This window comes from Manis javanica, chromosome 5 (assembly GCF_040802235.1).
Source record: "Manis javanica isolate MJ-LG chromosome 5, MJ_LKY, whole genome shotgun sequence".
Lineage (NCBI taxonomy): Eukaryota > Metazoa > Chordata > Mammalia > Pholidota > Manidae > Manis > Manis javanica.
In genome coordinates, this window is record NC_133160.1 from 38,962,205 (window position 1) to 38,978,890 (window position 16,686).

The following is a 16,686-nucleotide window of genomic DNA, read 5'->3' on the forward strand; positions in this document are numbered from 1 at the left end:
TTTAGTAATGTTTTTACTAAAATTTTTATATATTTAAATAAAATTATTTTAGTTTTACTAAATTTTTTAATTATAATTAATTGTAATTGTAATTAATACCTGCTTGAACTATCAAGATTTATTTGCAACCATCAGGAAATTCATTCTTTTCAATAGCCTTGTTTTCCAAATGACCAAGAACTTGTGTGTAAGTAATGCTTTAAAAAGAGTCTTATTAAAAATATTTCCAAAGTATGTTATATTCTTCAACATAACCATTTCTTTATAACTCCACAATTTTATCATAAACTCAAATTGCTTTTTCCTATACTGACTGGCCCCCAAAATGATGTGGTTTGTCTCTCTTCCAACATTTTTTCATATTTGCTGTCAGTTGTCAGTTTCACCGGCTTGATGAAAATGAACTTTCTTGCCCTTTCTGATCTGGAAGATTATAGAGTTCAGATGGGAAGGTGTCTAGGACTAGTATGTAAGGTAGGAGAGAGGAATGAAGTTCTGGGAGAAGGACCCCCATTTGCAGTAAAATGCACGGGCTTCGTTGGCTCCCTTAATCCTCAGTGAGGTCCCTGGGCTGGGCTTCCAGGTCTTTGCTCCTTCAGTCAGTCTGTCAGGGGACACGGGGACATCTGGTGGCATTTTTGTAATATTTCCTGGTTCTTAGCAGTTTCCAGGTTGTTGGCCTAGAGAATTCCAGAGGTAGCAGTATGTGTGACAATTCATATTTATAAAACAGATTGTTTGCTTTGTAGAAAGAATTTCTGTAGGATTTGTTAAAATGGAAGCTATGGGTAGACATCAGGTATGTGATGATTGTAAAAAGTTACATTTACAGGGGTGTGTGTGTAGCTCCTGAAGTTATCTAGGAAGCAAATTTTGTTTTTCAAGCTCTTAAATTCCATTTTTATCCACTAGGTGGAAAAAGTTACAATATGGCCTGTATTGAAGACATATACAATTTCTATACTGTGTATATGTCCCTTAAGTAAGGATGGAATCAAAGAGTTTACCATGGACTGGCTTCTGTGTGGGAAACAAATGAATATTGATAGGTCTTTGGGAAACAGAGGGATACTTGGCACAGTGATGATTATTTTACTCCTGCATAAGTTATGTTAGCCTCTCTTGCCTAAGATGAAATGTTTTTAAGTTTTTTTGTGGGGACTGCGGGCTGTTTTATTTTTCTGTAGTTAATGTGGGCTCTATCTTAAAAGAACTTACCACAGGTGGGCCTGCCCTTTCAGAAATTGCTGTACTTTAATTCTCTGCCTGGATACTCAACAGATATTTATCTTTTGGGTTTACAAAATTTAATTGGAAAAAATGGAAGGTACAGTGGGCCCTGGTAGGCTGTCATTAACAAATAAGGAAATAATGCTTTGTTTTCTGGTAGTTTTAAATCTATCCACAGTTTTTTTTGATATGTTTCTCTCTAAGAAGTGGAGCTTCATTCCCCTTCCTTTGAGTATGGGCTGACTTTATTGATTCCCTTCCAACAAATGGAATACGGATACGGTGGTGTGGCCCTGCTGAGAGAAGGTGACAAAAGGCATTGCTCACCTTGCTGTCTGGGGCCTCTCACTGTGGGAAAGCCAGCTGTCATGTCGTGAGGGCATGCAAGCAGCACAGTAGAGAGGACACGGAGGTGAAGGACCGCCAGCACCTGAGTGAGCCATCCTGGAAGCTGATCGGCTTCAACCCCAAGCAACTTTCAGATGACTGCAGTTTTGGCTGATACCTGGACGGCAGCCTCATGAGAGACCTTGAGCCAGAACCACCCAGATAAGCCACTCCTAGATTTTTTAAACTAATACCTACTTGAAGTATCTATCAAGCTTTAATTGTTTGCAACCATTTATGAGCCACAGACTGAGATAATAAATGTTTGTATAAGCCACTGTGTATGGAGTAATTTGTTGACACAGCAGCAGGTAACTAATACACTCTGGGGAAAGCCTGGGTGCCCAAGTCCCCACCCATACCCCAATGTAGTCACTGTCCATCAGTGCAGCAAGATGCCACAGATCACTATGTGCCTTCTCTGTATGCCATGTTGTTACTTTGAGTGTAGAGTGCAGCCTGCTTATTCGAAATGGTGTGACCTCAACATAAACTACTTAACTGCATTTGTTCTCAGGGAAAATAACCTTACTTTGAGGTCTGAGTCCATGGTATCTTAAAATAGAATTAACCTCCCAAGGTATCTTTTGTAGTCCTCAAATTTCATTTCCTAGGAGTATGAGGATCAATTTTCTGGAAGCCTGACTGAGGTTAGTTCAAAATGAAACCAGAGAATTGGAGAAGTCTCTGACCTTGAAAGTTCAGTGAGCTGAACAACTGTATGGTTTCCTCGATCAGTTCCCTTCAGTCTTTTTTTTTTTTATTAAGGTATGATTTATATACACTCTTACAAAGGTTTCACATGAAAAAACAATGTGGTTACTACATTTACCCGTATTATCAAGTCCCCACTCATATCCCAATGCAGTTACTGTCCATCAGTGCAGCAAGATGCTACAGATCCACTATGTGCCTTCTCTGTGCTACACTGTTCTCCCTGTGATCCCCCACACCATGTGTACTAAGCATAATACCCCTCAATCCCCTTCTCCCTCCCTCCCCACTCGCCCTCCCACACCCCTCCCCTTTGGTAACCACTAATTCATTCTTGGAGTCTCTGAGTCTGCTGCCATTTTGTTCCTTCAGTTTTGCTTCATGGTTATACTCCACAAATTATTTCCTTCAGTCTTAACTGTTGAACTGCTGATAGCTTGTTATCAGGATGGACTGTTGACTTTGCATGCTTGTTACCAGGCTCTCCGATGAGCATAATGCTGTGGAAATAGCTGTGCTTTTTAAAAGCGTTGATCTGTCTTGCTAGCCACTGCTAAAACCAGGCCAAGGCAAACTGCCTGCACCCTCAAAGCAGCACATGTAGTCTGGGCAGCGTCCGTATTCATACAAGAACCCCATGCCTGTGCACAAGATGCCCGTAGCTACTTCTTTCAGAGCCAGCCCTGCAGAAGGATGATCACGTGCAGTTCCAGGTCTGAATGTTAGAGGAATCTGTGCTTAGGTTGGGAATGGGAGATTATGGGAGGATGATTTCACAAAGAGGAATTGCCAGTCCTTGGCAAAACCAGTAGAGGGAAGGTTAGGGACTAGGAGCCAGGTAGTCTGGGTCTTGTCCTAGCCCTGCTGGTGTTAGGAACACCCAAGCAAACTCCATCTCTCTAACTTAAGGATTTCATCTGTCAAATTGCAGGTTTGGTACTCAGGGAGTCTCAAGGAGGTTACAGGCCTGCCTTCCAAGTTCCTGAGGGTCTTTTTCAGAGAAAACACATTGCCACCTTCCTCCAGTTGGTTGAAGATCATAGTCACAGGGTGGCCCTGACACTGAGGGGAGAACAGGGCATTGCTTCATCATGCTATGGTGGGAGAAGGGCTGTGAGCCCTCGGGCAGGGTGACCTCAGGAGCATTCGGCTTGATACTATGACCTGGGTCCCAGCCCAGAAGTGAGCAAGACTGCCCTGCCATCCTGACACTTCCTCAAGACTCCATGTTGATGTTTGCACACTTATTTTCCCTTGAAAGTTAACCTGGATTGCATCAGTTTAATAAGAAGGCTCACAGAGTGTGACTTGCCTTGGGTCCCCTAGTCTTTAAAGTGGTCCAGAATGCATTACTGCTGCTAGTTCCTGGACTACAGAAGAGGGCCCAATATGTGACTTCAGTCTTACATGTGACAAAGCGATGGTCATTCAGTTTTATTATGCTGCTTGCTTTGTGGGGTCAAAGCCTTCCTCACTTTCACTCCATGACCCCACCTCCTGTCACAACTGTTGTACTCCCCAACCAGCCTATTGGGGCCGGGCAGATGATCCCACCCACTGTCTCTAACACATGCTCATCCTTGTGCTTGAATCTGACCCTGTGGAGCTACCTGCCCCCCAAACTCTTCTGGGTCCCTAACATTCTAAGCATCATCTGTTAAATCCAGCTCAAATACATCTTGCTCTCCTGCCCCAGGCCATCTCGAACTTCTTTTGGCTCCTTCTTTAACACTTTGTACATTGCTTCCTGTCTGTGAGTTCTGCCTGGTTAGCATCTTGAGTATTGGCACTGCTATAACTAGGGCTCCATCAGCTGCAGGGGAGGCCCAGAGGGAGTCACTGCCAGGCAGACGGGGGGATTCCTATGAGCACAGCAAACAGCAGGAGGCTGGGAAGACAGGCAGCTGGCATTGGGCACAGTCATCTACAAACTCCAAAGATCAGTCACTCGGTTGTTGTGTTTCAAGGCTAGACTCCTATTCCAGTGGAATCTGGGTATCAAGCGAAGAAGCTGGACATGGATAATAGGAAGCAGAACACAGTTGCTGGGACTGGGAAACAGAGAAGGGCTTTGTCCCAGAGAAAAGGACTAAAACCGTGACGTGAGGGCAAAGCAGGGCCTGCAGCAGAGCAACTGGGCATCACACCGTGTGAAACAGTGGGTCTCAAGTCCAGGCAAGATATCCCACTGTCATTAGATACTGAGATGACCCAGTAGACTGATGAGCATGACTTGTGAAATCAAACCTGCTCATTGAAGCCTTTTCCGTTACCAACTAGCAACTAAATTACTCAACTGTGAAATGAGCCATTCTTAGAAGCCTTAATGCAACGGCTAGCAGAGAATAGGTGTTGCACTTATTTTTTCTTAGGCTTAAGAAGTGAAGCTCCTAAGATGCCTTACACGTCTGGTGCAATAGCTCTTAAATTATAGAATGTTGATTGGTGTTACAGGTGAAGCAGGGGGAAGGGAAGAGTTTACAGAGCTAAATATGGTTGGAAAACCTGGGTCAAACAAAATTAAACTGATATCTTTCCTGTAAGTCTTCCCAGATCTTTAATAGCCTCATTCTGTGACTCTGTGAGGAGCCTGTATTTTATGGCATTTTCCAGCAATCCTTTCATTAAACTGCATCTTGTAAGCCCTTGAACCTATTTTGGGAAACATTAGCCTAATACAATGCTAGACATTGTAGGAGCTTGTTAAATAATATGAATAGTTGTGGGAAAACCTACATTCAGTTATCAGAATTTATTCACCAGCAAAATTATGAACTTTCTCAAGGCAGTCCTTGCAGTGGTTAAGAGCATGGACTCTGGACCTGGTTGTCCTGTCTTTGTCACCTGGAACAAATTACATGACCCCAGCTTTCTTTTCTGTAAAAGAAGAAAGATACTTTTACAGTATCCCCCTGGGAAGGTAGTTACAAAGATCAAATGAGTGAATAACATATTTGGTTAGAACAGTGCCTGGCACATAATAAGCATGGGATGTTACCTCTTATGAATCTAGACAAAGTGAATTATAGAGATGCTTTCAAGAATAAATCACTGACTCCTATAATGTGCTAGCTTACCATTTTTCCTACATAAAATTTCCTCTTGCTAACACAAAACTGATTAATAAACAGATACTGCTTAAGGTTGCTGTCCCTTTTTAAAAAAGAATAAACCACATGACCTCAGACAGCTCTTTTGCCTTTGGCAAAGTCCAAATAGTTCTCATATATAAGAGATTTGTTCTTTTTTTTTAAAGACACTTGTCATCACCTAGACATTATTTTCTGATTAATGAAATACAAGTTAGGATAACTCATTTCACACAAGCACACCACAAAATTTTTCTGTATCAAAACACAGACACCAATGCTGGATGAAATTAATTGGGTGGCAAAAAGTAAAAGGACTGAGAATTAAATCTTGCAGCCTAAAAAATAATTCTGTTCTTACCACATGAAAATATTTTAAAGCATTTTTCTGTAATAGACCTTAATTTTTTTACCTGAGAGGCTGGATTTGAATTTTAAAACTTTTGAGCTATAAGACATCAGTGACATTTTGTTTTGCAGTTGAAGAAACTGAGTCCCGCACAGGGACTGGTTTGCTTGAGGTCACTAGCTGGTCACAGAGAGACAGTCCTGAAAGGCAGGCATTCCAGTTTTGTCCGGCCACCTAAGGCAGGCTTATGTCATTCATTTGAGCACAGCAGAGCTAAGGCCCAGCTACACCACACACAGGAGGCAGAGCTGTGAAAGGTGTGGCAAGTGAACCCTGTCCAAGTCCCTAGCCAGCCTTCCATTCCACAGCCATGGGTGTTGAGTGCCAATCCTAGAGTCACCCCTACGTTGAATTTTTCAGAGCAAAGTTCTGGGTTGCAGGTTACTGTAAACCTCAGCCTGGGCTGCACTCTGTGAACTAAAAAAATACCACTGTTTTCCTCCCACCCCCAGAAAGCCTGGGTTAAGCTGGCATCAGGATTTTAAAATCTCTATAATCTTCTACAGAGCCAGTTTTTCTGCAGAGAGAAAATGTATATGAATCACAGACAGGCCCCATGTTAACCTACCTTCTGTCACAGTCGGAAATTTTGCAGGACTTCTGCTGCTGTGTTGGTTATGAAAATGTACAGTTCACTGTGCATCCAGAGAGGGTGTGTCTGACTGGGCTGGGGGTGAAGAAAGGTGTGTGTGGACAGGTCATCATTCAGTACTTTTTGAGCACCTATGATATCTGATGCACTGGATACCTAGGGATGAGAGGACATAATCACTGCTCTCATAGAGAGCAGTGGGCTGAAGAGACCACAGTGAAGCTGATATTATGCAACCCTAAGTACTTTGATTCAGATGCTTATGTGAAGGCACCCTTATGCAATACTGCATGGTGGTCCTCAGATAGTCAGGAGGGGCCCGCCTTCATTTCAGTGGTGTAGGCTAACAGTCACTCCATGCAGCTCAAGGCAGAATGTGTGAAATCCCAGATAGAGGTCTGACCAAAGCGCCTTGGGAATTCAAGGAGAGGAGGTCAAGCAGTCTGTGTGTGGTGCTACCTATCTACAGAATAAAAATCAAATCATATTATATACCATTTGGCATCCTTCCTCTTTCACATATTATACTGTGAGCATTTTCTTGCATTCTTTAAAAAAATCATTATTTTTAATAACAACATATTTCACTATGTGAGTGTACCATGCATTGTTAAATGGTTCTATTGTAGGCCTCTGTCTTTTCCAACTTTTTTTCTATTATAGGTAACTCTCTGATGAGTAGAATTCCTAGGAGTGAAATTACTGTGTTAAAATGTAAGAACATATCCAGAGTTTTTGATAATTACACCACAGAAAAGTTGTACCAGTATCTCTCTTTACCACCTGTAGGACAGCTCCAGGAGAGCAAGGGTTTTGGTCTCTTGCTCATTGACACATTCTCAACATATAGAAATTACCCGGCTCCTAGTGGATGTTCAATAATAATTATTATTTTTTTCAGTGAAACTTCTTTATGTTAATTAAATTAATTTACTAAGGCATCATAGATATACAATCTTATGAAGATTCCACATAAGCAACATTGTGGTCACTACATTCACCCATATTATCGAGACTCCCCCACACCACACCACAGTCACTGTCTAATAGCGTAGCAAGATACCACAGTCACTACTTGTCTTCTCTGTGCTACACTGTCTTCCCTGTGACCATCTCCACACCATGTGTGCCAATCATAATACCCCTCAATCCCCTTCTCTGTTCCTCCCCACTGCCACTCCCCATCCCCTCCCCTTTAGTAACTGCTAGTCCCTTCATGGAGTCTATGAATCTGCTGTTGTTTTGTTCCTTCAGTTTTGCTTCGCTATTACACTCCATAAATGAGGGAAATCATTTGGTACTTGTCTTTCTCCACCTGGCTTATTTCACTGAGCATAATACTCTCTAACTCCATCCATATTGTTGCAAATAGTAGGATTTGTTTTCTTCTAATGGCTGAATAATATCCCATTGTGTATATGTACATCTTCTTTATCTGTTTATCTATTGATGGACACTTAGGTTGCTTCCGTTTCTTGGTTATTGTAAATAGTACTGCAATAAACATAGGGGTGCATATGTCTTTTTGAATCTGAAAGGTGTTTTCTTTGGGTAAAATCCTAGGAGTGGGATTCCTGGGCCAAATGGTATTTCTATTTTTAGTTTTTGGGGAACCTCATATTGCTTTCCACTATGGTTGTACTAGTTTACATTCCCACAGTGTAGGAGGGTTCCCCTTTCTCCGCATACTCACCATCATTTGTTGTTCCTTGTTCTTGGATGTTGGCCATCCTAACTGGTGTGAGGTGATAATCTCACTGTGGTTTTAATTTACATTTCCCTGATAATTAGCCACATGGAGCATCTTTCAATGTGCCTGTTGGCCATCTGAATTTCTTCTTTGGAGAAGTGTCTGTTCAGATACTCTGTCCATTTTTTAATGAGTTATTTGCTTTTTGGGTGTTGAGGCATGTGAGTTCTTTATTTATTTTGAATGTTAACCCCTTGTCAGATATGTCATTTACAAATATATTCTCCCATACTGTAGGATGCCTTTTTGTTCTACTGATGGTGTCCTTTGCTGTACAGAAGCTTTTTAGTTTGATGTAGTCCCACTTATACATTTTTGCTTTTGTTTCCCCTGCTCATGGAGATGTGTTCAGAAAAAAGTTGCTTATGTTTATATTAAAGATATTTTTGCCTATGTTGTCTTCTAAGAGTTTAATGGTTTCATGACTTAGGTTCAGGTCTTTGATCCATTATGAGTTTACTTTTATGTATGGAGTTAGAAAATAGTCCATTTTCATTATCTTACATGGAGCTGTCCAATTTTGCCAACACCAGTTGTTGAAGAGGCTGTCATTTCTGCACTGTATATCCATGACTCCTTTATCATATATCAATTGACCATGTTTGCTTGGGTTTATATCTGGGCCCTCCATTCTCTTCCATTGATCTATGGGTCTGTTCTTGTGCTAGTAACAGCTTGTCTTGATTACTGTGGCTTTGTAGTAGAGCTTGAAATTGGAGAACATAATCCCCCCAACTTTATTCTTCCTTCTCAGGATTGCTTTGGCTATTTGGGATCTTTTGTCATTCCATATGAAATTTAGCACTATTTGTTCTAGTTTGTTGAAGAATTCTGTCTGTATTTTGATGGGATTGCATTGAATCTGTAGATTGCTTTAGGCAGGATGGCCATTTTGACAATATTAAATCTTCATATCTGTGAGCACAGGATGTATTTCCATGTATTGGTGTCTTCTTTAATTTCTCTCGTGAGTGTCTGGTAGTTTTCAGGGTATAGGTTTTTCACCTCCCTAGTTAGGTTTATTCCTATGTATTTTATTATTTTTGATGCAATTGTGAATGGAATTGTTTTCCTGATTTCTCTTTCTGCTAGTTCATCATTAGTATATAGAAATGCAATAGATTTCTGTATATTAATTTGGTATCCTGCAACTTTGCTGAATTCAGTTCCTAGTTCTAGTAGTTTTGAGGTGGATTCTTTGGGGTTTTTTATGTACAATATCATGTCATCTGCAAATAGTGACAGTTTAACTTCTTCCTTGCTAATCTGGATGCCTTATATTTCTTTGTGTTGTCTGATTGCTGTGGCTAGGACCTCCAGGACTATGTTAATAACAGCAGGGAGAGTGGGTATCTGTGTCTTGTTCTTGACCTGAAAGAAAAATCTTTCAGCTTTTTGCTGTTAAGTATAATGTTGGCTGTTGGTTTGTCATATGTGGCCTTTATTATATTGAGGTACTTGCCCTCTATACCCATTTTGTTGAGAGTTTTTATCGTGAATGGATGTTGAATTTTGTGAAATGCTTTTTCAGCATCTATGGAGATGATCATATGATTTTTGTCCTTTTTGTTGATGTGGTGGATGATGTTGATGGATTTTCAATTGTTGTACCATCCTTGCGTCCCTGGAATAAGTTGTACTTGATCATGATGGATTATCTTTTTGATGTATTTTTGAATTTGGCTTGCTAATATTTTGTTGAGTATTTTTGCATCTATGTTCATCAGGGATATTGGTCTGTAACCTTCTTTCTTGTGGCTTCTTTGACTGGTTATGGTATTAGAGTGATGCTGGCCTCATAGAATGAGTTTGGAAACATTCTCTTCTGTTCTACTTTTTGGAAAACTTTAAGGCAGATGGATATTAGGTCTTCACTAAATGCTTGATAAAATTCAGCAGTGAAGCCATCTGGTCCAGGAATTTGTACTTAGGTAGTTTTTTGATTACCAGTTTAATTTCATTGCTGGTAATTTGTCTGTTCAGATTTTGTTTCTTCCTGGGCAGTCTTGGAAGGTTTTATTTTTCTAGAAAGTTGTCCATTTCTCTAAGTCATTCAATTTGTTAGCATATAATTTTCATAGTATTCTCTTATAATTTTTTGTATTTCTGCAGTGTCCTTAATAATGTTTCCTTTCTCATTTCTGATTCTGTTTATGTATGTACACTCTCTTTTTTTCTTGATAAGTCTGGCTAGGGCTATATCTATTTTGTTTATTTTCTCAATGAACCAGCTCCTGGTTTCATTGATTATTTCTGTTCTTTTATTCTTCTCAATTTTATTTATTTCTGCTCTAATCTTTGTTATGTCCCTCCCTCTACTGACTTTGAGCCTCATTTGTTCTTTTTCTAGTTTCATTGTGAGTTTAGACTATTCAATTGGTATTGTTCTTCTTGCTTGAGGTAAGCCTGTATTGCAATATACTTCCCTCTTAGAACTGCCTTTGCTGCACCCCACAGATTTTGCAATGTTGAGTTATTGTTTTCATTTATCTCCATGTATTCTTTGATCTCTGTTTCTATTTGGTCATTGATCCATTGATTATTTAGGACTATGTTGTTAAGCCTCCATGTGTTTGTCACCTTTTTGTTTTCTTTGCATAATTTATTTCTAGTTTCATACTTTATGGTCTAAGAAACTGGTTGGTTCAATTTCAATCCTTCTGAATTTACTGAGGCTCTTTCTGTGGCCTAATATATGATCTATTCTTGAAAATATTCCATGTGCACTTGAGAAGAATGTGTATCCTGCTGCTTTTGGGTGGAGTTTTCAGTAGATATCTGTTAGGTCCATCTGTTCTAATGTGTTGTTCAGTGCCTCTGTGTCCTTACTTATTTTCTGTCTGGTTGATCAGTCCTTTGGAGTGAGTGATATGTTGAAGTCTCATAAAATGGATGCATTTCATTGTATTTCCCCCTTTAATTCTGTTAATACTTGTTTCACATGTGTAGGTGTTCCTATGTTGGGTACATAGCTATTTATAATGGTTATAATCTCTTGTTCTACTGACTCCTTTATCATTATGTAATGTCCTTCTTTGTCTCTTGTTACATTCTTTGTTTCGAAGTCTATTTTGTCTTGTACAAGTACTGCAACTCCTGCTTTTTTCTCCCTATTATTTGCATGAAATATCTTTTTCCAACCCTTCACTTTTAGTCTGTGCATGTCTTTGGGTTTGAAGTGATTCTCTTGTAGGCAGCATATAGACAGGTTTTATTTTTTAATCCATCCTGGAACTCTGTGTCTTTTGATTATTACATGCAGTCCATTTACATTTAGGGTGATTATTGATAGATATATACTTACTGCCAATGAAGGCTTTAGATTCATGGTTACCAAAGGTTCAAGGGCAGCTTCTTTACTATCTAACACTCTAACTTAACTTGCTTAGTACGCTATTTCAAACACAATCTAAAGGTTCCTTTTATTCCCCCCTCCACTCTTTATATTAGGTGTCATATTCTGTACTCTTTGTGTATCCCTTTACTAATTTTGTTGGCAGTTGATTTAATTTTGCATTTGGTTAGTAATTAATTGGTCTACTTCCTTTACTGTGGTTTTATTGTCTCTGGTGACAGCTTTTTAGAACACTTTCATTTAGAGCAGTCCCTCCAAAATATACTGTTGAGATGGTTTGTGGGAGGTAAATTCCTTCAACTTTTGCTTATCTGGAAATTGTTTAACCCCCCCCTTCTAATTTAAATGATAATCTTGCTGGGTAGAGTATCCTTGGTTCGAGGCCCTTCTGTTTCATTGCATAGAATATATCATGCCACTCCCTTGTAGCCTGTAAGGTTTCTGTTGAGAAGTCTGATGATAGCCTGATGGGTTTTTCTTTGTATGTGATCTTTTTCTCTCTCTCGCTGCTTTTAATACTCTGCCCTTGTCCTTGATCTTTGCCATTTTAATTATTATAATGTCTTGGTGTTGTCTTCTTTGGGTTCCTGTGTTGGGAGATCTGTGCATCTCCATGGCCTGAGAGACTATCTCTTTCTCCAGATCAGGGAAGATTTTAGAATTACCTACTCAAAGACACTTTCTATCCCTTTTCTCTCTCTTCTTCTTCTGATAGCCCCTATAATGCGAATATTGTTCCATTTGGTTTGGTCACACAGTTCTCTTAATATTCTTTCAATCCTAGAGATCCTTTTTCTCTCTGTGCCTCAGTTTTTTTGTATTCTTGTTCTCTGATTTCTGTTTCATTTACCATCTCCTGTACCTCATCTAAAATGCTTTCCCATACCTCCATTGTATGTTTCATTTCAGATACTCTATTCTTCAATGTTTGTATCTCATTCTTTAATTCCTCCCTGAGTTCTTGAATATTTTCCTGTAGCTCTGTGAGCATTTTTAAAATTTTTATTTTGAAATCTTTATCAGGAAAATTGGTGATTTCACTTTTACTTAGCCTTCTTTCTGTGGTTGTGGAATTTGGTTTGCACCAGTTCTTTTGCATATTTGTATTTATCACTCTGGAATAATAACTTGGTGTAGGCTGTGCCCTCTAGTTTCCAGAAGCTCTATTCTCTGGAGCTGCCCAGCAGCTTGAGCAATGGCAGGGGTCACAGGTGAGCAGTTCTGGTGCTTGTTAGGAAGAAAGAGCTCTTTCCTGCTTCCAAGCTGCAGTGTCTGCCTCCACTTCCAGGGCCAGCGGGCCTCTTGTGCAGGGAGGAGCCTCTGCTACACCCATATAGCTGCCATAGGTGGATCTTCCCTGTGGCTGGCCTGGCACAATGGCAGAGGCAACAGGTTTTTGAACCAGTGCCACCTGGGAAGAAGGAGACACAGGCTTCCTATCGCCAGTTTGGGGCCTTGGTGTACATCACCAGCCAGGGGGATGGAGCACCTGAAGTTCCTAAGAGTTCCCAATGTGTGGGCTGAGTGTGCTGGGATGATTTTGTCCATCTCTCCTTTCTCCTGAGCAGCAAGCTCTATGTAATTCTTGCCCCTTTAGCAGCCCTCCTGCTGTTGGGAAGTCTTTCAAAGTACCCACCTTTCTTTTTTCCTTGAGTGGCCAGCTGTGGGTACCAGTTCTCCACAAGCACCTGAAATCTCAGTCTTTCTGAGTAGTCCACCTGTCTTTGCTTTCCAACCACACTAATCTGCAGAGCACCATGTAATGTGGGTTCATGCTTCCAGAGCAGATCTCCAGGGCTGGGTGTTTAGCAGTCCTAGGCTTCTACCCCCTCCTCACTCCATTTCTCATCCTCCCACTGATGAGCTAGGGTAGGGGGAGGGCTTAGGTCCCACTGGATTGTGGCTTTGCTACTTTACCCTTTTCTATGAAGTTTTCTCTTTACCCCACATGTAGGCAGTCTGTCGCAATCTTCCTTCTCTAGTTGTTATTTCAGGATTTGTTGTGTTTGCTATATTTTCATATTATATGTGGTTTTGGGAGGAAGTTTCTGTCACACTTGTCATGCCACCTTATTTAAGCCAATCATCTTTTCAATAATTATTGAATGTTTAGTAATTACATATGAGTGAGTAACTGAGCAAATGAATGTCTTACCACACTCTCACTACTATATTGGTTATAATTTTTACTGGATCTTTGCCAATTTGATAAGTGAGTAATAATATATCAATGTTGTTTTCCTTAATATTGCTTGATTACTAAGTATGAATGCACGTTTTCCTGTGGAAGGGTAGTGGTTAGCTCTGGCATTTGATAAGATTCAAGTTCACATATACTAAATAGCTATATGATTTTGAGTCTTGCAAAATGCTTTACTAAGCCTCAGTTATTTCTTTTTTAAATGGACATGATATTAGTACCTCCTTTGTAGAATCACTGTGAGGATGAATTATATGTCTATTGTATAGCCTGCAAATAGTAGTACAAATAAATGTTGGTTATGTTTTAAATCAATTATTTATATTTTCACATCTTTTGTCCAATTTTCCTATTTCATAGTTTACTTTGAACATTAAAGACCCTAACTCTCAGACGCATTTTTTCCAGACAACTTTCCACATTTCTGTCATTTTGTATATGGTGGCTTTCTTAATGTACCAATATTTCATTTCTACTGATATATCAAAAAAAGATTTTCTTTTGTGATAACTTAAAAATTATTTCCTCATGCTGGGATTGTAAACATTTTTTTAGATTGTTTTTATTTTTTCTAGGCTAGTTTTTAATGGTTGTATACAAAATGTTTTACTCTGTTATCTATTTTAGTTAGACTAGCTTGAGCTCAGTAGCAATTACAAATAAACTCTGAAATACCATTGGCTTGCACAATAAAAAGTTATTCCTCATTCAGGGTAAATCTGTTGGAATTGGGAAGAGATCCTCTATCTAGTGTCTCAGTGATCCATGCTCCCTCCATCTTGTGCTATGGCCATCTCATTCTTTGGTTTTTAAGGTGTTCTTGGAAGGAAAAAGGGGTATGGAGAAAGCACACCAGCTTTTGATTGCCTCAGCCTAGGAGTGGCAAATATTAGATCTATTGCAGGTCACTGCCAGAACTAGTCACATGGGTCCAACATAGTCACCAGGGCAGCTGGGAATTTGGAAGAGCATATGGAACATTTACTGATGAGCACCAACTATTTATGCTAGAGGAATTGAGAAAATGAACTATTTTTTTCTAAATAGGCAATTGACCCAGCATCCCTTTTATTTTAATTTAGAGATATTTATAAGTTACAGTAAAATTTGAAGACTAAGATAACACATGCCCTAAGCCCTGCCATAACAACTGTTCAGATTTCATTATATTTGCATCCATATATTTTTCTTTTAAAACAGCTTTATTGGAGATATTCATATACCATAAAACTTGCCTTTTTTAAGTGAACAATTCAGTGTTTTTTAGTATTTTCACAGAGTTATGCAACCATTACCAATACCTAATGTTAGAACATTTTCATCACCTCCAAAAGAAACAGTGTACCACCTGGCCATCATTGTCCTGTCATTTCCTCTCCCCAGGCCCTGGCATTAGCTAATCTACTTTCTATCTATATGAATTTTCCTATTCTGGATATTTCATATAAATGAAATCATATACAGTATGTGACCATTTGTGACTGGTGACTCTTACTTAGCACACCCTTTTTAGGGTTCATCCATGTTGTTGCAAGTATTCATACTTTGTTCCTTTTCATTGCTAAGTAATATTCTATTGTATGGATTTACCACATTTAAAATATCTATTTGTAGTTGGTAGACATTTGGGTTGGCTGTTAAGGATAATGCTGTTATGATCATTTGTGTACAAATATTTGTATAAACACATGTTTTTTATTCTTTTTGGTATATACTAAGGAGTGAAATCATTACGCCTTATAGTAACTATGGTTAACTTTTGAGAAACTACCAGACTTTTTCTGGGGAGGAAAGCCAATAAAAATGTGTTAATGACCAAGTTACTACTGTGGACAACTGGGCCTCGATAGTGCTGGACACCTGAGAGTCTCTGAAGAAAATACTCCATATCAGCCCACCAAGATCTCTGTTCCTCATTGGTTGAGGGTTGCTTCTGGAGCACTAACTCCCTGGCACTCTGGCATGTCCTGTCTGTGGCCAAGAATGCGCCTGCAGTCAGAGAGCCTCATCAGGCAGAGGAATGCAGGTGCTGCAGGGAGACTGCCCATGGAAGGTGCAAATGATCTCAGAACTAGGCTGAGGGGACATGGGTAGGGCACTGATGGTATCTAATACAGACACTGTTCATCTGGAAAAGGGAGCAATCTTGAAAAGTGCATTTACATAGGGGGAGAAATGAGAGAGAAAGCCAATATGAAAAGTTGCTGCAGCTCAGAGAACAATCATAATAGCATTGGTCAATAATATTGATTGATCACAAGATTGCACATTCCACTTTGAGCTGTCAATGAATCACATGACAAGATTAATGATGCCTTTTGGAATTTTGTATGTTGGCAAGATTTTTCTCTATGATGTTTTGAAATGACAAAAAAAAGATTTTTCAAGGGAAATTTATATAAATTTTACCTTTTGTTTATTTTAATACTTTTAATGGGAAAATAAAGAAAAGAATAGATACCACATTGAGAGATATATTTGACAGTAAGATAATAAGATAAGATGCAGCCAGGGTAGAATGGAAGAAAGAGCAGTGGTTCTGGGATTGACTCTAAATTTAAGTCCTAAATCTTTCCACTAACTCTCAGTGTGACATTGGGCAAGTTGCTACACCAGGATATCCTTATCTGCAAGATGTGCAATGCCTTCTTCAACAGACTGTTTTAGTTTAGGGTCTCCAGGAGCAGACCCTTAGAAGAGAGACTTTTGGAGCTCAGGAGTTTGGGGAACTGTAAACACTTCAGGTATATTGTGCCTCTGGAAAGGCATATTCAGCACATGACTATTTTCCCACAGTTTAGCTCTAGTAGCATCACTATTTTTAGTTTTATGGCTTTTTCTTGCTAATAACAAGTTTTTATTAGAATGGCACATATATTGTTGCTATGGGTTAGTACCTTTCCTTATAAAAAGAATGTATCATTAGAGGAGGTTAATAGTTTTTAATATTAAGCATATAC

The 16,686-nt window shown here is 39.4% G+C and overlaps 1 protein-coding gene across 4 annotated transcripts in view; it reads left to right on the forward strand.

Moving 5' to 3' along the window:
* The window catches only part of NDUFAF5 (NADH:ubiquinone oxidoreductase complex assembly factor 5), a 38,554-nt gene extending 36,660 nt beyond the window's left edge, over window positions 1–1,894 (forward strand). For all 4 annotated transcript variants that reach the window (XR_012131530.1, XR_012131529.1, XM_037022369.2 and 1 more), the window contains one exon: window positions 1,435–1,894. The gene's annotated coding sequence lies outside the window, so the exon portion shown is untranslated. The remainder of the gene's footprint in view (window positions 1–1,434) is intronic.
* The last annotated feature ends 14,792 nt before the right edge of the window (window positions 1,895–16,686 follow it).